Source organism: Scyliorhinus canicula, unplaced genomic scaffold, assembly GCF_902713615.1.
Source record: "Scyliorhinus canicula unplaced genomic scaffold, sScyCan1.1, whole genome shotgun sequence".
In the NCBI taxonomy this organism is placed as follows: domain Eukaryota; kingdom Metazoa; phylum Chordata; class Chondrichthyes; order Carcharhiniformes; family Scyliorhinidae; genus Scyliorhinus; species Scyliorhinus canicula.
Window position 1 is genome coordinate 38,463 of NW_024055591.1, and position 27,174 is coordinate 65,636.

The following is a 27,174-nucleotide window of genomic DNA, read 5'->3' on the forward strand; positions in this document are numbered from 1 at the left end:
TCTTCCTCCACATCTCAGCCTGCCTCTCTCCTGGTTAAAGTGTATGTATCAGATGGTCGGCTGGTATCAGTGAGAGACGGGGTATTAGTTTTCACAGCTGAATATGTTCCAATACTGCCCTCTGAGGTGTTGAGTTTCAATGCGCTGCAGCCTTTGAGTTTTCTGAGGTTCCAATGATTCTAAAGATTTTCTTTGTTTGAGGGGCTGAATCAGATTTATATATGGGATCACATATTTTGGGCATTAAATAGTTCCAGAATTTGGAGAAATTGAAATTTGCTACTTATCCACCATCAGAAAATACTGATATCAAATAAAGGAATGGTCACAGATAGAGGCAGCTACACCCCAGAGTGCAGTGGACCCACCCAGAGAAACACACTGACAATTGGAACTGAATCACTGAATGGTCACAGTTACAGAGGCAGCTACATCCCAGAGTGCAGTGGACCCACCCAGAGAAACACACTGACAATTGTAACTGAATCACTGAATGGGCACAGTTACAGAGACAGCTACATCCCAGAGTGCAGTGGACCCACCCAGAGAAACACACTGACAATTGGAACTGAATCACTGAATGGTCACAGTTACAGAGGCAGCTACATCCCAGAGTGCAGTGGACCCACCCAGAGAAACACACTGACAATTGTAACTGAATCACTGAATGGGCACAGTTACAGAGACAGCTACATCCCAGAGTGCAGTGGACCCACCCAGAGAAACACACTGACAATTGGAACTGAATCACTGAATGGTCACAGTTACAGAGACAGCTACATCCCAGAGTGCAGTGGACCCACCCAGAGAAACACACTGACAATTGGAACTGAATCACTGAATGGTCACAGTTACAGAGACAGCTACATCCCAGAGTGCAGTGGACCCACCCAGAGAAACACACTGACAATTGGAACTGAATCACTGAATGGTCACAGTTACAGAGACAGCTACATCCCAGAGTGCAGTGGAACCACCCAGAGAAACACACTGACAATTGGAACTGAATCACTGAATGGGCACAGTTACAGAGACAGCTGCACCCCAGAGTGCAGTGGACCCACCCAGAGAAACACACTGACAATTTTTAACTGAATCATTCAATGCTCACAGTGGAGTGAGGGATATCACTGAAACAATCTGAGATCTTCAGATGGGACTGATAGTGTCTGAGTGGACAGCATTCTGTCTGTTATTATTTGTTAGTCAATGTGATCAACACAGTCCAGTGTTTGGAAAGAGATCACTCACTCAAAAAAAAATATTTGCTTTCACTGAGCACAATATCGTAATCTGTTTGTTCACATCTTTGAAAAATATGTTAAACGATGTCACAACCTCAATACCCCTGAGGTGGTTCCACAGGGTTTTAATTAAAAGTTTGGAGAATATATAACTTCAGAGTTTCAGACAGAGAGATTGCCAATCGCAGGAAAGGACACATCACTTCACAGTGAAAATGCTTTATCCAATTCAGACGGCTGAGAAAATATTCTACCCAATTCTGGCTATTGTTGGTGTTCCTGGTAAGTGACTATCGCCTTTGAATTTGTGTAAATCTGTGTGTGAGCTGCTCTCTGAATTTACACTGCGACTAAAAATGTTTAACGCTGATCTCCTGCTCTCTGTTATACAGACACCTGGTCAACAATATAATTCACTAAATGCAAATCTCGTTAATAATGTCTGGGGTTTTAATCCATTTCACCAACTAACAATAAACCTGTTTGTCACTCACGGCATCTCTGATCAATAAAGTTGTTATATTGAGTGGAATCTTGTACAATGTCAGATTGGATCTCAGTGAAGGCAATCTCTCTGAAGGAAGGTTTAGTGGCAAGAAGAATGAAATCATACTGAGTGTGGGTCATTAACCAGAGTGGAATATCTGACAGCAGTGAACAAGGATTACTGGAAGTATCTGTCAGTGTAGAATTGGACTGAGTGTGGGTCCCTAACCAGAGTGGAATATCTGACAGCAGGAACAAGGATTACTGGAAGTATCTGTCAGTGTAGAATTGTACTGAGTGTGGGTCACTAACCAGAGTGGAATATCTGACAGCAGGAACAAGGATTACTGGAAGTACCTGTCAGTGTAGAATTGTACTGAGTGTGGTCACTAACCAGAGTGGAATATCTGACAGTGGGAACAAGGATTACTGGGAGTATCTGTCAGTGTAGAATTGTACTGAGTGTGGGTCACTAACCAGAGTGGAATATCTGATCTAATTATCCCTCTATTACTGGGACTATCTGTCTGTGTGGATTGTATTGTGTGTGGGTCAGTAACTGAACTGACATTAGTTGGTTCTATTTTGAAATGATGTATTTTATTGGTGAGTTGTCGCTCCATTCTGTGGACCTCTCTGTGTGTTTTAACTTTGGAATAGGTTGAAAACAGGAAGAGTTTGGCTGTGTTTTGAAGATGTTTGATATTTATTGTATGAAGTGAAATGTCCCTATCTCTGTTTTCTATGGACCTACTCCAACAGGATCAGATATCACCCCACTCTAATATTTCATAAAACCCACAACAGTCCAGTATTCCAATAGGTTTTGTGATATTTTCTCATTTCTATTCATTCTGAAATGAACTCACATGTTTGATCAATTTTTATGGGTGTTTTTGAACTGCGTTCCTGCTTCACACGATTTGTGAATCTATTCACCTGAACCCAGAAACCCCTCCAGTCCATTCACACACTTGTTTTCCAAGGAGTGATTGGGGGACTTATTGTTCTGATCAAAATGCAGCAGCGGACACTGATCTGTCGGTACATTAATTTCCCATCGAAATTCCCACTTTGCAAATTCATAATTACTGATAATGTGTGCCTGTAATTAGTTGTATTCTTCCTCTGTATTCACTATCACTCTCAATTTGATTGTGTCTGTAAATTGTGTAAATTTTCATGCTGCTTCCCGATTCCATACTGTTGATGGGAATGGTGAAGAATAGTGATCCCAGTGGTGATCCTTGTGGAACACCACTTCCCACCTTCCACCAATCAGTCTAAATCCCTTTAACTCCTCTCCCTGTTTTGTGTGTGTGTGTCGCCAGCATTCTGCTGCTGTGTCCCCTAACCCCACTGGCTCTGAGATTACTCATCAGTCTGTTATGTCGGATCTTACTGACGGCCTTTAGAAACTCAAACTGTTTAACATCTATCATACTACTCAGATCTGTTATTTCTGATAGTTATTGAAATAATTTGATGAAATGTTTCAGGAATGATGTTGACTTTGGAATATGTGCCGCCTATTTAGAATACTCTGTGTTACTGCATTTCTTTTAACTCAGACTTCTAATCCCATTTTTCCTACTGTTGACATTGTGACTGGAAGATTTTATTATATTCTGTTGTAAATTCAAGAATAACAGAGACCGACTTCTGCTTTTCAATTATTTGGTAATTATTCTGATGGTGTTCAGTGAGTAGATAATATTGTCTCTGCTGTTTCTCACTGTCTATTCTATGGAAATTTGGTGCTGAAATCCATCCGCCTCCAGTAATCTCCCTCTACCTGGACCCCACCCTCTGGCCTCCTATCAGCCCTTGGTCTTTTCACTGAGATCTGTCAGTGCGACATCCACCGTCTCAATGTCTCTGTGCCTCTCACCAACTCAATCCTGACTCACTCTAAACTTGCTCCAATCCTCTCTCTGATATCCAACCCTGACCTGGTGATCTGAGCTGCCCACAAGGGTGTTGCCATTATTGTCTGGTGTACTGCCTTCTTCCTCACAGAGGCTGGCTGTCAACTCTCAGACCCATCCTGCTACCTCCCCCTCCTGCTACCTCCCCCTGGACCAGCAGCACATCACCAAACATCATGGTATTGTTCCCAGGACTGTCACTGACCTTATCGACTCTGGATATCCTCTGTCCACAGGCTCAGACATCATAGTCCCACAACCCCACACATTCTATGTTTTATTCCTCCCATGATTATGAAGTGGGAAGGTCCTGCGTTTGATTTATTTTTACTATTGATCCTGGAGTATTCAGTAAACCAGGAGTGGTGTCCGACCCCATCAGAAACCCAGTCCAGGGAACGGTCCAATCCGGGGTGTGGTCCAATAACTGAGCAGGGATGACAATCTCTGGTATGTTTGTATCTGGTTTGGGAAACCTGGCCGGTCTGAGTGAATCCTGTAAATCAGACTGAATGGGAAATGTAACCTCTCCCAAAGGTATCTGAATTATAAACATTTCCCTCCCACTGCCATCAAACTGACAGGGCTGCAATTCACACTTCCCCCCCCCCCCCCCCATTCCCCATCTTTAACACTGGAGTTACATTTGCTACTTCCCTCTCTGCAATGTTAATCTCTGTGCCCACTCCTCTCCCAACACCCCCACCCACCCACTGTCCATTATATTGATGCTGAGATTATGTTCAGACAGGGAGATTGATTATCCAGTGATTTCCCGCGTCTCTCCTTTCTCTCTCTGACAGTTAATTTACTGGGAATTGTGATTCTGTGTCGGGGTCAGTGTGGTCTCTCTACCTGCACCACTCGCTACCTGGTGGCCATGGCAACGGCGGATCTGCTGTTTATTATCACTAAACCCATACTGAACAGGATCAATGGTTATTATTTCCCCTGGAATTTCCTGTACCTCACCCCTGTGTGCAGTGTTAACGCTGTCCTGTACTCTGCAGCCAGGGACTGTTCTGTCTGGTTCACCCTCACTTTCTCCTTTGATCGATTTGTGGCCATTCGCTGCCAGAAACTGAAAACTAAATATTGCACCGGGAAAACTGCGGCTGTGATTCTGTCAACAAGCGGCCTCCTGCTCTGTGTGAAAAACATCCCCCAGTACTTTACATTGGAACCTATGGAGGATAATCGACAATGTCCAGTGGGGCTGTCGGACAAAGAGCAGCTATCTCACTGACCCGGGATGGGTTGGATATTCCTGGTTTGATCAGGTTTTAACCCCATTGATCCCGTTCTTCTCAATCCTGTTGACCAACGCTCTGACAGTCAGACACATTTTACTCAGCAGTCGGGTCCGGAAGACACTGAGGGCTCAGAGTCAGGGAGACAATCCCACAGACCCAGAGATGGAGAGCAGAAGGAAGGCAATGATTTTACTCTTCAGCATCTCCGGGACTTTCATTCTCCTCTGGACCGTGTACGTTATTAAATTTTTCTATATCGATGTGAGAGGATTATATTACCTCACCGATCCTCAATATAATTTACAACAAGTCGGATTTATGCTGCGGGATTTAAATTGCTGCACAAACACATTTATTTATGTGGTGACTCAGTCCAGGTTCAGGGAGCAGATCAAGATCGCGGTGAAATATCCGGTTACATCAATTATTAAATTAATGAGTAAATCAACCTGACTGACAGCCTCTCAGCCAATCAGCAGCTCCAGCCGCTGACTGACAGCCTCTCAGCCAATCAGCAGCTCCAGCCGCTGACTGACAGCCTCTCAGCCAATCAGCAGCTCCAGCCGCTGACTGACAGCCTCTCAGCCAATCAGCAGCTCTAGCCGCTGGCTGACAGCCTCTCAGCCAATCAGCAGCTCTAGCCGCTGGACTGACATCCTCTCAGCCAATCAGCAGCTCAGCGTTGGCTGTGGGGGGGCACTGGCAGTGTTGGCTGTGGGGGGGCACTGGCAGTGTTGGCTGTGGGGGGGCACTGGCAGTGTTGGCTGTGGGGTAGCACTGGCAGTGCTGGCGGTGGGAGTGGGGACACTGGCAGTGCTGGCTGTGGGGGGAGGGCACTGGCAGTGCTGGCTGTGGTGGGTATCACTGGCAGTGCTGGCTGTGGGGGTATCACTGGCAGTGTTGGCTGTGGGGGGGCACTGGCAGTGCTGGCTGTGGGTGAGGGAGCACTGGCAGTGCTGGCTGAGTGGGTGGGGGCGCTGGCAGTGCTGGCTGTGGGGAGGTTGCTGGCAGGGCTGGCTGTGAGGGAGGGGGCACTGGCAGTGCTGGCTGTGGGGGTGGGGGCACTGGCAGTGCTGGCTGTGGGGTGGAGCACTGGCAGGGCTGGCTGTGTGGGGGGTATCACTGGCAGTGCTGGCTGTGGGGGTATCACTGGCAGTGTTGGCTGTGGGGGGTATCACTGGCAGTGCTGGCTGTGGGGTATCACTGGCAGTGCTGGCTGTGGGTGAGGGAGCACTGGCAGTGCTGGGTGTGGGGGGTATCACTGGCAGTGCTGGCTGTGGGGGGTATCACTGGCAGTGTTGGCTGTGGGGGGTATCACTGGCAGTGTTGGCTGTGGGGGTATCACTGGCAGTGCTGGCTGTGGGGGGTATCACTGGCAGTGCTGGCTGTGGGTGGTAGCACTGGCAGTGCTGGCTGTGGGGGGTATCACTGGCAGTGCTGGCTGTGGGGGGTATCACTGGCAGTGTTGGCTGTGGGGGTATCACTGGCAGTGTTGGCTGTGGGGGGTATCACTGGCAGTGTTGGCTGTGGGGGGTATCACTGGCAGTGCTTGCTGTGGGGGGCTATCACTGGCAGTGCTGGCTGTGGGGGGTATCACTGGCAGTGCTGGCTGTGGGGGGTATCACTGGCAGTGTTGGCTGTGGGGGTATCACTGGCAGTGCTGGCTGTGGGGGGAGCACTGGCAGTGCTGGCTGTGGGGGGCACTGGCAGTGTTTGGCTGTGGGGGGTATCTGGCAGTGCTGGCTGTGGGGGCACTGGCAGTGCTGGCTGTGGGGGGTATCACTGGCAGTGTTGGCTGTGGGGGGGGGTATCACTGGCAGTGCTGGCTGTGTGGGGGGGAGCACTGGCAGTGCTGGCTGTGGGGGGTATCACTGGCAGTGCTGGCTGTGGGGGCCACTGGCAGTGCTGGCTGTGGGGGGTATCACTGGCAGTGCTGGCTGTGGGGTATCACTGGCAGTGCTGGCTGTGGGGGGTTCACTGGCAGGGCTGGCTGTGTGGGGGCACTGGCAGTGCTGGCTGTGGGGGGCACTGGCAGTGTTGGCTGTTCGGGGTATCACTGGCAGTGCTGGCTGTGGGGGGTATCACTGGCAGTGCTGCTGTGGGGGGTATCACTGGCAGTGCTGGCTGTGGGGGCAGGGCACTGGCAGTTCTGGCTGTGGGGAGGGCACTGGCACGGCTGGCGGTGGGGGTGGTGGGCACTGGCAGTGCTGGCTGTGGGGGTATCACTGGCAGTGCTGGCTGTGGGGGAGGGCACTGGCAGTGCTGGCTGTTTGGGGGGTATCACTGGCAGTGCTGGCTGTGGGGGGTATCACGGCAGTGTTGGCTGTGGGGGGTATCACTGGAAGTGCTGGCTAATGGGGGGAGCACTGGCAATGCTGGCTGTGGGGGTAGCACTGGCAGTGTTGGCTGTGGGGGTGGGCACTGGCAGTGCTGGCTGTGGGGAAGCACTGGCAGTGCTGGCTGTGGGGGTATCACTGGCAGTGCTGGCTGTGGTGGGGCACTGGCAGTGTTGGCTGTGGGGTATCACTGGCAGTGCTGGCTGTGGGGGAGGGGGCATTGGCAGTGCTGGCTGTGTGGGTGGAGCACTGGCAGTGCTGGCTGTGGGTGGAACTGGCAGTGCTGGCTGCAGGGGAGCACTGGCACTGCTGGCCGTGTGGGGGGCAAGGAAGTGCTGGCTGTGGGGTTGGGGGGCACTGGCAGTGCTGGCTGTGGGGGTGGAGCACTGGCAGTGCTGGCTGTGGGGGTGGAGCACTGGCAGTGCAGGCTGAGTGGGTGGGGGCGCTGGCAGTGCTGGCTGTGGGGAGGGCACTGGCAGGGCTGGCTGTGGGGTGGAGCACTGGCAGTGCTGGCTGTGGGGGGAGCACTGGCAGTACTGGCTGTGGGGCACTGGCAGTGCTGGCTGAGGGGGAGGGAGCACTGGCGTTGCTGGCTGTGGGGGAGGGAGCACTGGCAGTGCTGACTGTGGGGGAGGGAGCACTGGCAGTGCTGGCTGTGGGAGGTATCACTGGCAGTGCTGGCTGTGGGGGGTATCACTGGCAGTGTTGGCTGTGGGGGGTATCACTGGCAGTGTTGGGCTGTGGGGGGTATCACTGGCAGTGTTGGCTGTGGGGGGTATCACTGACAGTGCTGGCTGTGGGGGAGGGCACTGGCAGTGTTGGCTGTGGGGGGTATCACTGACAGTGCTGGCTGTGGGGGAGGGCACTGGCAGTGCTGGCTGTGGGGGGTATCACTGGCAGTGCTGGCTGTGGGGGAGGGCGCACTGGCAGTGTTGGCTGTGGGGGGTATCACTGGCAGTGCTGGCTGTGTGGGGTATCACTGGCACTGCTGGCAGTGTGTGGGGCACTGGCAGTGCTGGCTGTGGGGGAGCACTGGCAGTGCTGGCTGTGGAGGGGGGGGCACTGGCGGTGCTGGCTGTGGGGGAGGGCGCACTGGCAGTGTTGGCTGTGGGGGGTATCACTGGCAGTGCTGGCTGTGTGGGGTATCACTGGCAGTGCTGGCTGTGGGGGGAGCACTGGCAGTACTGGCTGTGGGGCACTGGCAGTGCTGGCTGTGGAGGGGGGGGGCACTGGCAGTGCTGGCTGTGGGGGAGCACTGGCAGTGCTGGCTGTGGAGGGGGGGGGGCACTGGCACTGCTGGCTGTGGGAGGAGCACTGACAGTGCTGGCTGTGGGGGTGGGGGCACTAGCAGTGCTGGCTGTGGGGGTGGGGGCACTGGCAGGGCTGGCTGTGGGAGGAGCACTGGCAGTGTTGGCTGTGGGGGTGGGGGCACTGGCAGTGCTCGCTGTGGGAGGAGCGCTGTCAGTGCTGGCTGTGGGGGGTATCACTGGCAGTGCTGGCTGTGGGGGGTAGCACTGGCAGTGCTGGCAGTGTGTTGGGCACTGGCAGTGCTGGCTGTGGGGGGCACTGGCAGTGCTGGCTGTGGGGGGGGGGCACTGGCAGTGCTGGCTGTGGGGGGGGGGGGGCACTGGCAGTGCTGGCTGTGGGGGGCACTGGCAGTGCTGGCTGTGGGGGGGGGGCACTGGCAGTGCTGGCTGTGGGGGGGGCACTGGCAGGGCTGGCTGTGGGGCAAAAGACACGCAACTTGTTGGGGGTGTGTGTGGTGAGCATTTGATTGAAACAACTTCAGTTGGTGGGCAAATAGATGGCAGAGGCTGTATAATGTGGAAATTATCATCCCTGTACATAGTCTGTCCAGCACTTTGAGAATGTAATACATTCCAATCAGATCCCCTCTCATCCGTCTGAAATCTAGTGAATATAGGCCCTATTGAACCAATCTCTCCTCCTAGGACATTTCGACAACCTCGCTATCAGCTGATTGACCCTCCGCGGCACACCCTCTCTGCCAACTATATCCTTTCTTAGTTAGGGAGACAGAAACGGTACACAGTACTCCAGGTGATGTCTCACCAAGGCCTTGTATAACTGCAGTAAGACAACTTCACTTCTCAACGCAAATCGCTCTGGCAATGAAGGCCAACATATCATTTGCCTTCTTCACTGCTTGCTGCACGCCCCCCCCCCCCCCCCACCTCCACTATCAGTGCCTGGTGTACAAGGAACCCAGATCCGTCTGTCCCTCCATTCAGCACAACGTCCCTCTCTTTAAATACCACTCTTTCCTTAAGTTCATTTTACACCGACCTGTACAACTGACAGAAATGTCTGAGTGTGGTGGCTCGGGGAACAGTTGGCTGTTGGAGAGAGGGGAAGGGTTAGGGAAAGGGGCTGGGGAGGGGAAAGGGTAGGGAAACGTGGGCTGGGGAGAGAGGGGAATGGTTAGGGAAAGGGGGGCTGGGGGGAGAGGGGAATGGTTAGGGAAAGGGGGGCTGGGGGGATGGTAGAGGGGAAGGGTTAGGGAGAGGGGCTGGGGGTGGGGAAGGGGCTGGGGGAGAGGTGAAGGGTTAGCAAAAGGGGGGCTGGGGAGAGGGGAAGGGTTAGGGAAAGGGGGACTGGGGGGAGGGGGATAGGGTTAGGGAAAGGGGGACTGGGGGGAGGGGGATAGGGTTAGGGAAAGGGGGGGCTGGGGGGAGAGGGGAAGGGTTAGGGAAAGGGGGGTTGGGGAGAGGGGAAGGGTTAGGGAAAGGGGGGCTGGGGGAGGGGAAGGATTAGGGAAAGGGGGGCTGGGGGGGAGGGGGAAGGGTTAGGGAAAGGGGGCTGGGGGAGAGGGGAAGGGTTAGGGAAAGGGGGCTGGGGGGAGAGGGGAAGGGTTAGGGAAAGGGGGGCTGGGGAGGGGAAAGGGTTAGGGAAAGGGGGGCTGGGGAGAGGGGAAGGGATAGGGAAAGGGTGTCTGGGGGGCGAGGGGAAGGGTTAGGGAAAGGGGGGCTGGGAGAAAGGGGAAGGGTTAGGGAAAGGGGGGCTGGGGGGAGGGGAAGGATTAGGGAAATGGGGGCCGGGGGAAGAGTGGATGGGTTAGGGAACGGGGGGCTGGGGGGAGGGGAAGGGTTAGGGAAAGGGGGGCTGGGGGGAGGGGAAGGGTTAGGGAAAGGGGGGCTGGGGGGGAGGGGAAGGGTTAGCGAAAGGGGGGCTGGGGGGGAGAGGGGAAGGGTTAGGGAAACGGGGGCTGGGGGGGAGAGGGGGTTAGGGAAAGGGGGCAGGGGAGGGAGGGGAAGGGTTAGGGAAAGGGGGCTGGGGGAGAGGTGGAGGGTCAGGGAAAGGGGGCTGGGGGAGAGAGGGGGTGTTAGGGAAAGGTGGGCTGGGGGGGAGAGGGGAAGGGTTAGGGAAAGGGGGCTAGGGGGAGAGGGGAAGGGTTAGGGAAAGGGGGCTGGGGGGAGGGGAAGGGTTTGGGAAAGGGGGGCTGGGGGAGAGGGGGTTAGGGAAAGGGGGGCTGGGGTGTGGGGAAGGGATAGGGAAAGTGGGGATGGGGGAGAGGGGGGAAGGGTTAGGGAAAGGGGGACTGGGGGGAGGGGAAGGGTTAGGGAAAGGGGGACTGGGGGGAGAGGGGAAGGGTTAGGGAAAGGGGGACTGGGGGGAGAGAGGAAGGGTTAGGGAAAGGGGGGCTGGGGGGAGGGGAAGGGTTAGGGAAAGGGGGACTGGGGGAGGGGAAGTGTTAGGGAAAGGGGGCTGGGGGGAGAGGGGAAGTGTTAGGGAAAGGAGGGCTGGGGGATAGAGGGGTAGGGCTAGGGAAAGGGGGGCTGGGGGGAGAGGGGAAGAGTTAGGGAAAGGGGGGCTGGGGAGAGGGGACGGGTTAGGGAAATGGGGGCTGGGGGGAGAGGGGGAAATGTTAGGGAAAGGGGGCTGGGGTGAGAGGGGAAGGTTTAGGGAAAGGGGGGCTGGGGAGAGGGGAAGGGTTAGGGAAAGGGGGGATAGGGGAAGGGTTTGGGAAAGGGGGCTGGGGGGAGGGAAGGGTTAGGAAAGGGGGGCTGGAGGGGAGAGCAGAAGGGTTAGGGAAATGGGGGCTGGGGGGAGGGGAAGGGTTATGGAAAGTGGGGCAGGAGACGGAAAGGGTTATGGAAAGGGGGGCTGGGGGGGAGGGGAAGGGTTAGGGAAAGGGGGCAGGAGACGGGAAGGGTTATGGAAAGGGGGGCTGGGGGGGAGGGGAAGGGTTAGGGAAGTGGGATGGGGCGAGGGGAAGGGTTAGGGAATGGGGGGCTGGGGGAGGGGAAGGGTTAGGGAAAGGGGGCTGGGGGAGAGGGAAAGGGTTAGGGAAAGGGGGGTTGGGGTTGGGGAAGGGGAAGGGAAAGGGGACTGGGGGAAGGGTTAGGGAAAGGGGGGAGGGGAAGGGTTAGGGAAAGGGGGGCTGGGGGAGGGGAAGGAATAGGGAAAGGGGGGCTGGGGGGAGAGGGGAAGGGTTAGGGAAAGGGGGACTGGGGGGAGAGGGGAAGGGTTCGGGAAAGGGGGGCTGGGGGGGAGGGGAAGGGTTAGGGAAAGGGGGGCTGGGGGGAGAGGGGAAGGGTTAGGGAAGGGGGGCTGGAGGGGAGCTGGGGGGTATCAGACACGCTGAACTGGACAGTAACAGTTTGTCAATAGGTAAAAGTCAAAGCATTTTCTCTGTCAAATAAATGTAAACAAACTGCAATGCACAGAATTGTGAAAATGGCAATAATTTCAACAAATTGCGATTGCCCAGGTCATTGTTTCCAATTAAGGGGCAATTTAGAGCGGCCAATCCCTCTGCCTGGCACATCTTTGGTTTGTGGGGGCGAAACCCACAAAAACACGGGGAGAATGTGCAAACTCCACACGGACAGTGACCCAGAGCCGGGATCAAATAGTGATTAGCACTGCTGCCTCACAGCTACAGGGTCCCGGGTTCGATTCCCGGCTTGGGTCACTGTCTGTGCGGAGTCTGCACGTTCTCCCCGTGTCTGCGTGGGTTCCCTCCGGGTGCTCCGGTTTCCTCCCACAGTCCAAAACTGTGCAGGTGAGGTGGATTGGCCAAGATAAATCAAAATTGTGCAGAGTATCTAAAGATGTTGAGGTTGGGTGGGGTGACAGCGACGGGGTAGGGGAGTGGGCCAAGGTATGGTGGTCTGTTCAGGGTTTACACTGTCTCTGTCATTATTGTTTACACCGACAATGCTGCCGCTGTGTGAGCACTTTGGCAAACTTTCTATCTCATTATCTTCAATCATTACTAACCAAACTGACACACACGCACACATCTATTCGCCAAACTCTGCCGCCTGTTCGGGTACACAGAGGGAGAATTCAGAATGTCCAATTCACCGAACAGCAGGTCTTTGGACAGTGGGAGGAAGCCGGAGCACCCAGAGGAAACCCACACAGACACGGGGAGAACGTGTAGACTCCACACGGACAGTCAGCCAAACGGGAATCGATCTGGGACCCTGGCGCTGTGAAGCCACAGTGCTACCCACTGTGCTACCGTGTCACTTACCGTGCTGCGTAAAGAATGGCACACATCCCCCTCCCCCCTCCCCCGCCAGACACATACACACATGTACAGAAAAACGCAAACACAAACTCAGACAGGCTGGGTCAATACATCTTTCAAATGGAGAGAGATCACATCTCCATCTTTAATTTGGAGAGGTGTATCTGGCCTGTGTGTGACCCAAGTCACACACTGACACTGAATATCCTCACAGCAGCTTGGGGACAGACATTTCTCAAGCACCTTTCAGAACCTTTGGGTATCACAAACTGTTTCACAGGCAATGGAACCCTTTTGAAAAGTGTTTATTTAGGAAATGGACCAGCTAATTTCAAAGAGAGACAGAAACAGGATAAAATTGTGCTGTACATGTTTCAGTGCTGTCACTGAGACACACACGAGATGTATAATATCAATTATTATTCTGAAGCATTTGATTAAATCACCGCTCAACCTAAATTCCAGTGTTTCAGAGTAAAGTTCCACCTACATTGTCCACCAAACACTCCGAGCCCAAATACTGGCTGGGGTTAAATACAGAGTCAAAATCCCTCTGTCCTGTCCAAGGAATTTTTCACTGCAGATAGTTATTTTTATTTTTTGGAAAAGCAGAACTTAAATTGCACAGAATCCCAGGGTGGAATCTTGTGTATTGCAATCATGAATTCAGCACTTCACATTTAAACATGAAGTTTAAGCTCCGATTACAGGTTGTCTGCTTGTCTCTGTTTCTACATTCAATGTTCCTGTAGCTTGTTCACTTGTCTGAATTATTTGAACAATAAGCGTTGGTTAAGAATCCTTTCTCACAGCACATGGAAGTTGTGAATCTTCAAGGCTCTCAGTCTAATGTAGTTAAAAAACAACTGCATCATTTGATCATCAATCCATTTCCCAACCCTAAATACATCTCACACATTTCCATAATGCAGGAATATCTCCATCAAAACTTCTAATCAGTTCCCCACACACTTATTAACACTCACCTGTATGAAGTAAATCCCACTGACAGATTCCGAACGCTGCACAGAAAAATGACTGGTTATTTTAAACTTTGAACCTGAACTATTTTAATTTGTCCATCAGCCGTATTGTACAGAAATGGTGTCCCTGGGGGATGATAGATTCTTAGCAAGATTGAAACATTGAGGAACCCCACGTACTGCATTTGACAACATTTGTGGCACTTTCAAAATCTGCGATATATTGCTGTCTGTATTGTGTGAATCCAGCTGGGAAATATCTGGACAGTTTAAACTTCCACTCTTTCTGTATTCTCATCATTTATAAAGAACACAGTTCTCTCCTTTTTTAGTCTAAAGTACATCATTTTATATTTCCCTACACTGAAATGCATCCACCAGTTCAGTCTTCTCCCAAATATTAATATCTCTCTGCAATAGTTTTCAGCAATGTTGCTAACAATGCTGTCTAATGTGTGGTGTCATTGGCAAACTGTAATGAGCAGCATTCTATCAAATTGCCTTAAAGGGCTAATGTACACAGCAAAACTGTGTGTGTGTGCACACGCACACATGTGTCTATGCCGGAGCGGATGTGTGTGTCCGCATGTACCTGTACACGTGTATGTATCTGTCAGTGTGTCCACACGCATGTATTTGTGTGTGAAAAACTAATCCCACTGTTCCACACTCTCCTCATAACCCTGGATTAATACAAACTAATCTCACTGCCCCGTCCTCTCCACATATCCCTGTATCAATCCCTAACTAATCCCACTGTCCCACTCTCTCCTCATAACCCTGTATCAATCCCAAACTAATCCCACTGCCCCGTCCTCACCACATATCCCTGTATCAATCCCAATCTAATCCCACTGCCCCACTCTCTCCCCATATCCCTGTATCAATCCCCAATCTAATCCCACTGCCCCGCTCTCTCACCATAGCCCTGTATCAATCCCAAACTAATCCCACTGTCCCCGCTCTTCCCATAGCCCTGTATCAATCCCCAAACTAATCCCACTGTCCTGCTCTCCCCATAGCCCTGTATCAATCCCAATCTAATCCCACTGCCTCCTCTCTCCCCATAGCCCTGTATCAATCCAAACTAATCCCACTGCCTCGCTCTCTCCCCATAGCCCTGTATCAATCCCCAAACTAATCCCACTGCCCCGCTCTCTCCCCATAGCCCTGTATCAATCCCCAAACTAATCCCACTGCCCAACTCTCTCCCCATAGCCCTGTATCAATCCCCAAACTAATCCCACTGCCCAACTCTCTCCCCATAGCCCTGTATCAATCCCCAAACTAATCCCACTGCCCCACTCTCTCCCCATAGCCCTGTATCAATCCCCAAACTAATCCCACTACCCCACTCTCTCCCCATAGCCCTGTATCAATCCCCAAACTAATCCCACTGCCCACTCTCTCCCCATAGCCCTGTATCAATCCCCAAACTAATCCCACTGCCACTCTCTCCATAGCCCTGTGTCAATCCCAAACTAATCCCACTGCCCACTCTCCCCATAGCCTGTATCAATCCCAAACTAATCCCACTGCCCACTCTCCCCATAGCCCTGTATCAATCCCAAATAATCCCACTGCCCCACTCTCACCTCATAGCCCTGTATCAATCGCAAGTTAATCTTACTGCCCGCGCTCTCCCCACAGCCCTGTGTCAATCCCCAAACTAATCCCACTCTCCACAGCCCTGTCAATCCCCAAACTAATCCACTCTCCCCAGCCCTGTGTCAATCCCAATACAATCCCACTTCCCCACAGCCCTGGTCAATCCCCAAACTAATCCCACTCTCCCCACAGCCCTGGTCAATCCCAAACTAATCCCACTCTCCCCACAGCCCTGTGTCAATCCCCAATACTAATCACACATTCTCCCCGCAGCCCTATGTCAATCCCCAATACTAAGGGAATGTTCCATCGTGATCACATTTCTGATTGTGGAATCTTACTGTGCAATCAATATTCCTGCTGTCAGTTTGTCCACCTTCGAGTATAAAGAGAGATTGAAATCCATCTTCAGAGATTCTGAACTTAATTTTGAATGTGCCCCATTTGTGGGCTCTTCCTGTGCACACGCTGCCTTCAGAATTCCCCAAATTAAACACAAGGTGAGAGAGGAGTGACAGGAGTGAGTTAACAGAAAGCAGTTGGGGTTATCAAACTGACCATTTTAATTTAATCTAAATTGTTTCATTTTAATTTCTAATTCAGAAATTGACATCAGAGGATTTCAGTGAAAAACCCCATTGAACCTCCCTGTCTAATAATATGATGTGTTGCCGAAGTCCCTGTATTTATTCAGGAATAACTGACAGAGTGGGAAAAATCAAATTGAATCCAAATTTATAGAGCGATCACTGAAGAATCTGCCTGTGAGTAACAGAATAAGATTGTCCCCATCAAAGTCTCCCAAGGCAGGAACGTCCTGGGGTTCCTTACCGGTCTTTACCCATTGTATAGAAAGCCCTCCTTGGGAGACAGACAAATAGACATCCCAAACTAGTCAGAAATTCAGGGGGAAATAAATATTAACATCAAGACTGAAGTAACAGGACATTGCTCGATCTGTTGCTGTCGCCTGAATTAACATAACCATAGACAGGACAAATGCCTCTGGCCTCTCCTGTGAAGGCACATCTTTGGTAAACAATCACAGCGGACAGACTGAAAACATTCATCACAGAAAGTCAGGGGGTAGGGCTGCACACAGATCTCTGAGGACATCTCAAACAATACTGTTTCTAACCATTTCCCAATAGTATTTTATCTTATGCTTCAATTCTGTTATACAGAAATGTGGTCCCTGTGGATGATTGTGTAAAGACAGCAGCTTGCTGGATCGATTGCTGTGTCATTTATCAATAGTAAGATTGGTATCTATTATCAGTCATTTACATGTCAATATTGAGCAATCCTCAGAGGCAGACATTCCACACATGGCAGAGACTAGGGCTGGAGTTTGCTCACAGCTCACTGAGGGTAAATCTGAGTCTGAGGGACTTCAGTTCTCAAACCAATCCTCCCACTACACTGAAAACATTGCCCCTCTTGTTCAGTGTGTGTCTGTGTGTGTTGCTGAGTGTGTCAATCTGTTTGTTTTTCACCTGTGAATTGTGTGTGTTGGTATGTTGCTGAGAGATTGACAGGAGAGTGGAAATGCTGGACTCCTGTTGTGCTGTTTTGTGTAGGTTTGAAAATGTCCCTCTTATTGACTTTTTAACCAATTTTATCTCTTTTTCTCCCAAGGGATTTTTACTTGGAGAACTTTAAGGTAGTCGGGAATACAAAGAGGAGGATTTGGTGGGGATGACGAGGGAGTGAGAATTCATCCAGAGCCCTGGCTGAGGCCTGTTCCGCAGGCTTCACCCGGGGTGAGTTGTGTCTGGTTATTAACCTGACAGAGGTTTAATTTTAATATCTGAGGGATAAAGAGAGAGAGAGGGAGGAGGGAGACAGAAATATAAATGAGTTAGGGATGGAGAGACAGGGAGAAACACAAGGGAAGGGGGGAACTGTCTCTCAATCCTTTTTAGCCTCTGGTTGAAAGCTGTGACATTTTTGTATTTGGATGTTGCTGAGTTTGTGTATCTGAAAAGTGGATCCTGGGCTCTCGCTATATCAAATAGTTTCAAACTTTTCCTGTCTTTCACTTAACTTTCACCCTCTTTTCCCCAGGAATTTGAATTTTGAAAGACTGCAATGTGAGCAGGAATCCTTGGACCAGGGCTTTTCTTCAGAGGTTGGATGGATGGACTGAGGCCTATTCCACAGGCTTCACCCAGGGTGAGTGTGTGTCTGCGTATTACCCTGATTTAATGCACATATGTGAGGGACAATGAGAATGAGATCGGGGGGAGGGGAGGAGAGAGAGACGGAGAAACACCAGGGAAGCGGGAACTGCCTCTCAATCTTTGTTATTCTGTGATTAATAACTGAGATATTTCTAGGTGGATGTTGCTGAGAGTCTGTGTAACAGAGAGAGAATTTGGCCTCTTGCTGTGTTTCTAGTTTAAACATTTTCCTGTGTATTAGTTAATGTTCTCTCCCTTTTCCCCAGGAATTTGAATTTTGAAGACTGCAATGTGACCAGGAATCTTTGGACAAGGGATTTTCTCCAGAGCACAAGTGGGTGGACTGAGGCCTACTCCAAAGGCCGCACTCACGGGAGTTGTCTCTTTATTGCCGCCCCGGCCTTGCACTCAGACACAAACACAGTAAACCTTTGGTGGGTGACAAAGAGTGAATTAAAATCTGTAATGTGAAGCTGTCTAACTTTTGATCCTGAATCCAAATAACAGGGGTTATTATAAACCTGGGTGTCCCGAAAGGGGGGGGGGGTTGGATTTCATTGCCTGAGCCCCGGTCACTCTCCGTATAACCTGTTAGCTATTTTAAACAACACTCAACACTTCTGACTGCAGCTTCTGGGTCTTTCTGTGTATCAGTGGACTTTGTTATAAAAGGTTTTTATTAGTTTTAAGAGGCAGTTTAACGCTGTCAGAGAAATGAAGGGAGTTCTTTAGAATATAGAACAGTACAGCACAGAACAGGCCCTTCGGCCCTCGATGTTGTGCTTAGCAATGATCACCCTACTCAAACCCACGTATCCACCCTATACCCGTAACCCAACAACCCCCCCCCCCCCCCTTAACCTTACTATTAGGACACTACGGGCAATTTAGCATGGCCAATCCACCTAACCCGCACATCTTTGGACTGTGGGAGGAAACCGGAGCACCCGGAGGAAACCCACGCACACACGGAGAGAACGTGCAGACTCCGCACAGACAGTGACCCAGCCGGGAATCGAACCTGGGACCCTGGAGCTGTGAAGCATTTATGCTAACCACCATGCTACCCGTGCTGTCCAATCCACACACAGGATGATGGTGGAGGAAGAGGTTTGGATCCATGGGGAATGGGGCTCGAAGCAGGAGTGAGGGAGGAGAGGAAGTACAGCATCCCACCTGGTTAGGTTCACATTGCTGCTGCTGTGGGATCTTGCTGTTCACACACAGGACTGTGGCTTTTGCCCACAAAGCAATTGTGATCACAACTCTTAAAAATAAAATAGCACATGGACTGCAAAGTGGGTTCGAAGATCTCAAATTTGAAAGTCTTGGGACTGAGTGAGTTGAACCGTTTTCACAGGGGACTGAGTGAGATGGACTGATTAGTGATATGTTGGTGATGGGGAGGGGAGTGCATGTGTGGGTGTGGGATGGGCTGGGGGCGGTAATTCAGCTCACCGAGTTCTCCAAAGTAACCAAACTTTCCCCCACTCCCCCCGCCTCACTGCCAGTTTTAAAGAGGGACTTTCATTTCATTTCATTCAGACAATTTGCCAATTGCCCAGTTCCTGCCTTTTACTGGAATGTCACTGTTGGCTGTGGAAAAGCTCAGGGTTGCGTTTGAATTGACTTTGGCAAAGTTTCTGCTGGTCAAATTCTCTGTCTCTGTCCCCGTCTTACTCCCCGAGACAGAGAAATGGGTGTAGAGAGAGTGGCGAGGGAGAGGAGAGAGCGAGGGAAACAGGAATAGAGAGCAGAATAGAGGTGGAGTTTGGTGTGAGGGTTGGGTGGGGGGAGGGGGTTAGGCACAAAGTATCTGGGGGTCTCCAGTGTGGAGTCAGTGCCCTGCTCCCAGTCTCAGGGAGGTGGGGCAGGGGAGGGGTTAGGTTATGTCTGCCCCCTCCTGTACAGTCTATGAACAGTTTAATTTGACATTGTGTGTGGTCACTAAGCTCAGGAAAGGCTGCATGCCATTGGTACACAGCAGGATCCCACAGGCAGCAATGTGATCCTATCCGGGTGGGGAGATGAGAGATACACTTTCCTTCCCCTACCTGCTGTCATCCTCCTTCCCCCTCGCCCCCCCGTACCCACACACTCTCTCTGAACACCCCCCCCCCCACCCCACCCGTGACCACCATCTGTATTGCCAGTCTGCAGACACATCCCCTCTGTCCCCAGAAAGAGTTACACTGCCCCCTTTCCACTGGCAAATCAGCTGCCTATTCCTTAAGGAGTCTTTTTACAATCACCCTTCCAGCAAATATTTCTATTCCCAAATCAGGTACAGAAAGTGGGAGAAGTTAGTGGAAGCTGAGTTTACAGATCTTTAACACCAGATTGCATTCTGGATTAATCCTGGCAGGTTTATCCATTGCGATGAAGTGAGGCTATAGTGACATGTCCAGGAATTAGTTTCAATTGAGATTTAGTGACGGGCTGACATTGAATCTGTCCCTTTGTCTCTCCTTCTCTTTACCCATGTCTCTATCTGTTTCCTCCTTGTGGTGAACATATTGTACTAACTATTCACCATGTATTACACTCTTCCACGCTATTGCCCATGTGGGCTCCACCTATGGCCCATTGTACGATATGGCTCTGAATGTACCATGCTGGGGCCTGTGTGGGCTCCGCCTATGGACCATTGTACGATATGGCTCTGAATGTACCATGCTGGGGCCTGTGTGGGCTCCGCCTATGGACCATTGTACGATATGGCTCTGAATGTACCATGCTGGGGCCTGTGTGGGCTCCGCCTATGGACCATTGTACGATATGGCTCTGAATGTACCATGCTGGGGCCTGTGTGGGCTCCGCCTATGGACCATTGTACGATATGGCTCTGAATGTACCATGCTGGGGCCTGTGTGGGCTCCGCCTATGGACCATTGTACGATATGGCTCTGAATGTACCATGCTGGGGCCTGTGTGGGCTCCGCCTATGGACCATTGTACGATATGGCTCTGAATGTACCATGCTGGGGCCTGTGTGGGCTCCGCCTATGGACCATTGTACGATATGGCTCTGAATGTACCATGCTGGGGCCTGTGTGGGCTCCGCCTATGGACCATTGTACGATATGGCTCTGAATGTACCATGCTGGGGCCTGTGTGGGCTCCGCCTATGGACCATTGTACGATATGGCTCTGAATGTACCATGCTGGGGCCTGTGTGGGCTCCGCCTATGGACCATTGTACGATATGGCTCTGAATGTACCATGCTGGGGCCTGTGTGGGCTCCGCCTATGGACCATTGTACGATATGGCTCTGAATGTACCATGCTGGGGCCTGTGTGGGCTCCGCCTATGGACCATTGTACGATATGGCTCTGAATGTACCATGCTGGGGCCTGTGTGGGCCTCCGCCTATGGACCATTGTACGATATGGCTCTGAATGTACCATGCTGGGGCCTGTGTGGGCCCCGCCTATGGACCATTGTACGATATGGCTCTGAATGTACCATGCTGGGGCCTGTGTGGGCTCCGCCCCTTGAGGGTCGGTATAAAAAGCTGCTGCCATGTAGGCGGCTATTAGTAGTAGAGCAGTCGCAGGCAGGCACTGTTCTAGACAATATAAGCCACAGTTTACTTCCACTCACTGACTCACGTGAATTGCTGGTCGCATCAATTTAATCGACTACAACACCACAATGGAATCGGCCCTCAAACCTGACCGACGGGAACTTCACCCACAGGCCGCGGAAGGCAAAGGGATTTTTTAGCACTGGCTCCGCTGTTTTGTGGCCTACGTCGCCGCCTCCTCCTCGCCTTCCGTCACCGACGATTAGAAGCTGAGCCTCCTCCACGCTGGGGTGAGCCATCGAATTTCTGAACAACTGGAGGAATCCTCCACATATGCGGCCGCCCTGGCGATGCTGAAGCGCCGATACGTAAGGCTGGTGAACGAGGTGTATGCACGACACCTCCTCACCACTCGCCGCCGCCAAATGCCCCAGGGAATCGCTGGAGGAGTAGCTACGCCACCTCAAAGTCCTCGCGCAAAGTTGCAACTACCAGGCTATTATGGCCTCGCAACATATGGACCTCGCCGTCCGGGATGCCTACGTGGCTGGAGTCAGGTCGAACTATGTCAGACAGCGCATGCTCGAGAAAGGCGCCCTCGACATGGAAGAGACAGTAAAACTAGCCACCTCCTTAGAAGTAGCGTTTCAAAGCCTCAACGCGTTCCCATCTGATCACGCGACCCCCTCGTGGACCCCCGACCAGAGAGTACCCCGGGCCTGTGCCGAGCGGCTGCCCCCCAACCCGGGGGGCTATCCTGCTATTTATGCCACCAGCACCAGCCCCTCAGGCAGCGCTGCCCATCTCGGAACGCCAACTGCAGTAACTGCGGCAAAAAGGGGCACTTGGCCAAAGTTTGCCTGACCAAGTGTAAATCCTCCAAGTCGCAGGCCCGACTCTCAGGCCAGTGTGGATCCTGGGATTCCTGGAGGGGGTGGAGGGGTCGGACGTGGTGGCCTATGTGGTCACCAGGTTGAGTTCACTGATGGGAGCAGGGTCCTTTCAGGGGCCCCAGGAGCTGGAGGGGCCGACAGAGTATTGGCGAGGAGGCCCAAGCCTAATGAGCCGCCGCGAGTGGTGCTCGTGCGGTTCCACCTGTTCGCTGAGCGGGACTGTGCGCTCAGGTGGGCCAAGAAGGAGCGGAGCAGCAGGTGGGAGAGGGCGGAGGTGGCGAAGAAGAGGGCCGGGTACAACTGGACGAAGGCGGTGCTGAACAGGAGGGGTGTGAAGTTTGGCATGCTGCAGCCGGCGCGTCTCTGGGTCAGTTACAAGGACCGACACCTCTACTTCCAGTCCCCGGAGGAAGCCTGGGCCTTTGTTCAGGATGAACAATTGAACTCAAAGTGAGGGTTGGGTACGGGGGGGGGGGGGGGGGGGGGGTCGCGTGAAGGGACGGTCCGGGATAGCTGTGCTACATTTTGAGGGGGGCTCCCTGTTTATTCTTGGTTCTTTGTTGTTTTGAGGGTGGGTTGGGCCCTGTTTTTGGTTGGGTCTGTTGGATGGGCTCGGAAAGGGGGGCAGGCCAGTGGTGTTGGTGGCTGACGACAGGGAGGGGGAATAGGGCCCTTCGGGGGAGTTGAGGCCTGAGTTGGGGGTGCGTGGACCAGGCTTGTAAAGAGAGCTGGACCCAAGCCCTCCTTGGGAGACAGACAAATAGACATCCCAAACTAGTCAGAAATTCAGGGGGAAATAAATATTAACATCAAGACTGAAGTAACAGGACATTGCTCGATCTGTTGCTGTCGCCTGAATTAACATAACCATAGACAGGACAAATGCCTCTGGCCTCTCCTGTGAAGGCACATCTTTGGTAAACAATCACAGCGGACAGACTGAAAACATTCATCACAGAAAGTCAGGGGGTAGGGCTGCACACAGATCTCTGAGGATATCTCAAACAATACTGTTTCTAACCATTTCCCAATAGTATTTTAACTTATGCTTCAATTCTGTTATACAGAAATGTGGTCCCTGTGGGATGATTGTGTTAAGACAGCAGCTTGCTGGATCGATTGCTGTGTCATTTATCAATAGTAAGGAGATTGGTATCATAGAACATTACAGCGCAGTACAGGCCCTTCAGCCCACGATGCTGCGCTGTCCTGTGAAACCCCTCTATAGTCCCTCTACACTATTCCCTTATCGTCCATATCCCTATCCAAAGACCATTTGAATGCGTTTAGTGTTGGCGAGTCCACTACTGTTGCAGGCAGGGCATTCCACGCCCTTACTACACTCTGAGTAAAGAACCTACCTCTGACATCTGTCCTATATCTATCTCCCCTCAATTTAAAGCTATGTCCCCTCGTGCTGGACATCACCATCCGAGGAAAAAGGCTCTCGATGTCTACCCTATCTAATCCTCTGATCATCCTTTTATGCCTCAATTAAGTCACGTCTTAACCTTCTTCTCTCTAACGAAAACAGCCTCAAGTCCTTCAGACTTTGCTCATATTATCTTCACTCCATAACAGGCAACATTCTTGCAAATCTCCTCTGTACCTTTTCCAATGCTTTCACATACTTCCTATAATGTGGCGACCAGAACTGCACACAATACTCCAAATGCGGCCGCACCAGAGTTTTGTACAACTGCAACATGACCTCATGGCACCGAAAGTCAATTCCTCTACCAATAAAAGCTAACACACCGTACGCCTTCTTAACAACCCTCTTAACCTGGGTGGCAACTTTCAGGGATCTATGGACATGGACACCAAGATCTCTCTGCTTGTCCACACTACAAAGAATCTTACCATTAGCCCAGTACTCTGTCTTCCTGTTCTTCCTTCCAAAATAATTCACCTTACACTTTTCTGCATTAAACTCCATTTGCCACCTGTCAGCCCAGCTCTGCAGCTTATCTATGTCCCTCTGTACCTTTTAACATCCTTGCGCACTGTCCACAACTCCACCGACTTTAGTGTCATCTGTAAATTTACTCACCCATCCTTCTACGCCCTCCTCCAGGTCAGCGGCCCCAAAACGGATCCTTGTGGTACACCACTAGTAACTGGACACCAGTCAGAGCATTTCCCATCAACCACCACCGTTTGTCTTCTATCAGCTAGCCAATTTCTGATCCAAACTGCTAAATCACCCTGAATCCCATGCCTCTGTATTTTCTGCAATAGCCTACCATGGGGAATCTTATCAAACGCTTTACGGAAATCCATATACACCACATAAACTGCTTTATCCTCATCCACTTGTTTGGTCACCTTTTCGAAGAACTCAATGAGGTTTGTGAGGCACGAGCTACCCTTCACAAAACCATGTTGACTATCTCTAATCAAATTATTCCTTTTCAGATGATTATACATCCATTCTCTTATAAACCTTTCCAAGAATTTTCCCACAACAGAGGTAAGGCTCACTGGTCTATAGTTACCGGGGTTATCTCTACTCCCATTCTTGTACAAGGGGACAACATTTGCTATCCTCCAGTCCTCTGGCACTATTCCTGTAGACAAAGATGACTTAAAGATCAAAGCCAAAGCCTTAGCAATCTCCTCCCAGCTTCCCAGAGAATCCTAGGATAAATCCCATCCGGCCTAGGGGACTTATCTATTTTCACACTTTCCAGAATCGCTGACACCTCCTCCTTATGAACCTCAAGCCCTTCTAGTCTAGTAGCCTGTATCTCAGTATTCTCCTCGACAACTTTGTCTTTGTCCTGTGTGAATACAGACGAAAAATACTCATTTAGCACCTCTCCTATCTCCTCGGACTCCACGCACAACTTCCCATTACTGTCCTTGACTGGCCCTACTCTTACCTTAATCATTCTTTTATTCCTGACATACCTATAGAAAGCTTTAGGGTTATCCTGGATCCTACCTGCCAAAGTCGTCTCATGTCCTCGCTTGGCTCTTCTTAGCTGTCTCTTTAGAGCCTTCCTAGCTAACCTGTAACTCTCAAGCGACCCAACTGAACCATCACATCTCATCTTCACATAAGCCTCCTTCTTCCTCTTGACAAGTATTTCAACTGCTTTAATAACCCATGGTTCCCTCGCTTGACCACTTCCTCCCTGCCGAACAGGTAAATACTTATCAAGGACACGCAGCAGCTGTTCCTTGAACATGCTCCACATTTCCATTGTGCCCATCCCCTGCAGTTTTCCTCTCCAGCCGATGCATCCTAAGTCTTGCCTCATCGCATCATAATTGCCTTTCCCCCAGCTATAACTCTTGCCCTGCGGTGTATACCTATCCATTTCCTACACTAAAGTAAACGTAACTGAATTGTGGTCACTATCACCCAAGTGCTCACCTACCTCCAAATCTAACACTTGTCCTGGTCCATTACCCAGTACCACATCCAATACGGCCTCGCCTCTTGTTGGCCTATCTACATACTGCATCAGGAAACCCTCCTGCACACATTGGACAAAAACGGACCCATCTAAAGTACTCGAACTATAGTGTTTCCAGTCAATATTTGGAAAGTTAAGGTCCCCCATAACAACTACCCTGTTATTTTCGCTCCTATCCAGAATCATCTTTGCAATCCTTTCCTCTACATCTCTGGAATTTTTCGGAGGCCTATAGAAAAGCCCTAACAGGGTGACCTCTCCTTTTCTGTTTCTTAACTCAGCCCATACTACCTCAGTATTCGAGTCCTCATCAAATGTCCTCTCAGCCACCGCAATACTGTCCTTGACTAACAATGCCACCCCTCCCCCTCTCTTACCACCTTCCCTGAGCTTACTGAAATATCTAAACCCCGGAACCTGCAACAACCATTCCTCGCCCTCGTCATTTACATGTCAATATTGAGCAATCCTCAGAGGCAGACATTCCACACATGGCAGAGACTAGGGCTGGAGTTTGCTCACAGCTCACTGAGGGTAAATCTGAGTCTGGGGACTTCAGTTCTCAAACCAATCCTCCCACTACACTGAAAACATTGCTCCTCTTGCTCAGTGTGTGTCTGTGTGTGTTGCTGAGTGTGTCAATCTGTTTGTTTTTCACCTGTGAATTGTGTGTGTTGGTATGTTGCTGAGAGATTGACAGGAGAGTGGAAATGCTGGACTCCTGTTGTGCTGTTTTGTGTAGGTTTGAAAATGTCACTCTTATTGTCTTTCTAACCAATTTTATCTCTTTTTCTCCCAAGGGATTTTTATTTGGAGAACTTTAAGGTAGTCGGGAATACAAAGAGGAGGATTTGGTGGGGATGACGAGGGAGTGAGAATTCATCCAGAGCGCTGGTTGAGGCCTGTTCCGCAGGCTTCACCCGGGGTGAGTTGTGTCTGGTTATTAACCTGACAGAGGTTTAATTTTAATATCTGAGGGATAAAGAGAGAGAGAGGGAGGAGGGAGACAGAAATATAAATGAGTTAGGGATGGAGAGACAGAGAAACACAAGAGAAGGGGGGAACTGTCTCTCAATCCTTTTTAGTCTCTGGTTGAAAGCTGTGACATTTTTGTATTTGGATGTTGCTGAGTTTGTGTATCTGAAAAGTGGATCCTGGGCTCTCGCTATATCAAATAGTTTCAAACTTTTCCTGTCTTTCACTTAACTTTCTTCCTCTTTTCCCCAGGAATTTGAATTTTGAAAGACTGCAATGTGAGCAGGAATCCTTGGACCAGGGCTTTTCTTCAGAGGTTGGATGGATGGACTGAGGCCTATTCCACAGGCTTCACCCAGGGTGAGTGTGCGTCTGCGTATTACCCTGATTTAATGCACATATGTGAGGGACAATGAGAATGAGATCGGGGGGAGGGGAGAAGAGAGAGATGGAGAAGTCCAGGGAAGCGGGAACTGCCTCTCAATCTTTGTTATTCTGTGGTTAATAACTGAGATATTTCTAGGTGGATGTTGCTGAGAGTCTGTGTAACAGAGAGAGAATTTGGCCTCTTGCTGTGTTTCTAGTTTAAACATTTTCCTGTGTATTAGTTCATTTGCACCCTCTTTTCCCCAGGAATTTGAATTTTGAAGACTGCAATGTGACCAGGAATCTTTGGACAAGGGATTTTCTCCAGAGGACAAGTGGGTGGGCTGAGGCCTACTCCAAAGGCCGCACTCACGCGAGTTGTCTGTTTATTGCCACTCCGGCCTTGCACTCAGACACAAACACATTAAACCTTTGGTGGGTGACAAAGAGTGAATTAAAATCTGTAA

The 27,174-nt window shown here is 51.0% G+C and overlaps 1 long non-coding RNA gene across 3 annotated transcripts; it reads left to right on the top strand.

The window, feature by feature from the left end:
* Positions 1-1,023: 1,023 nt before the first annotated feature.
* LOC119960543 lies at positions 1,024-27,174 on the top strand. 3 transcript variants are annotated; one of them, XR_005459436.1, is made up of 6 exons: positions 1,024-1,526; positions 17,406-17,513; positions 17,788-17,955; positions 26,167-26,291; positions 26,594-26,701; positions 26,975-27,174. It is a non-coding gene; the product is annotated as an uncharacterized LOC119960543 (long non-coding RNA). The 3 variants fall into 3 exon arrangements; XR_005459434.1 differs by lacking the exon at positions 1,024-1,526 and adding an exon at positions 16,621-17,101; XR_005459435.1 differs by lacking the exon at positions 1,024-1,526 and adding an exon at positions 16,621-17,101 and having other exon boundaries at positions 17,788-17,855.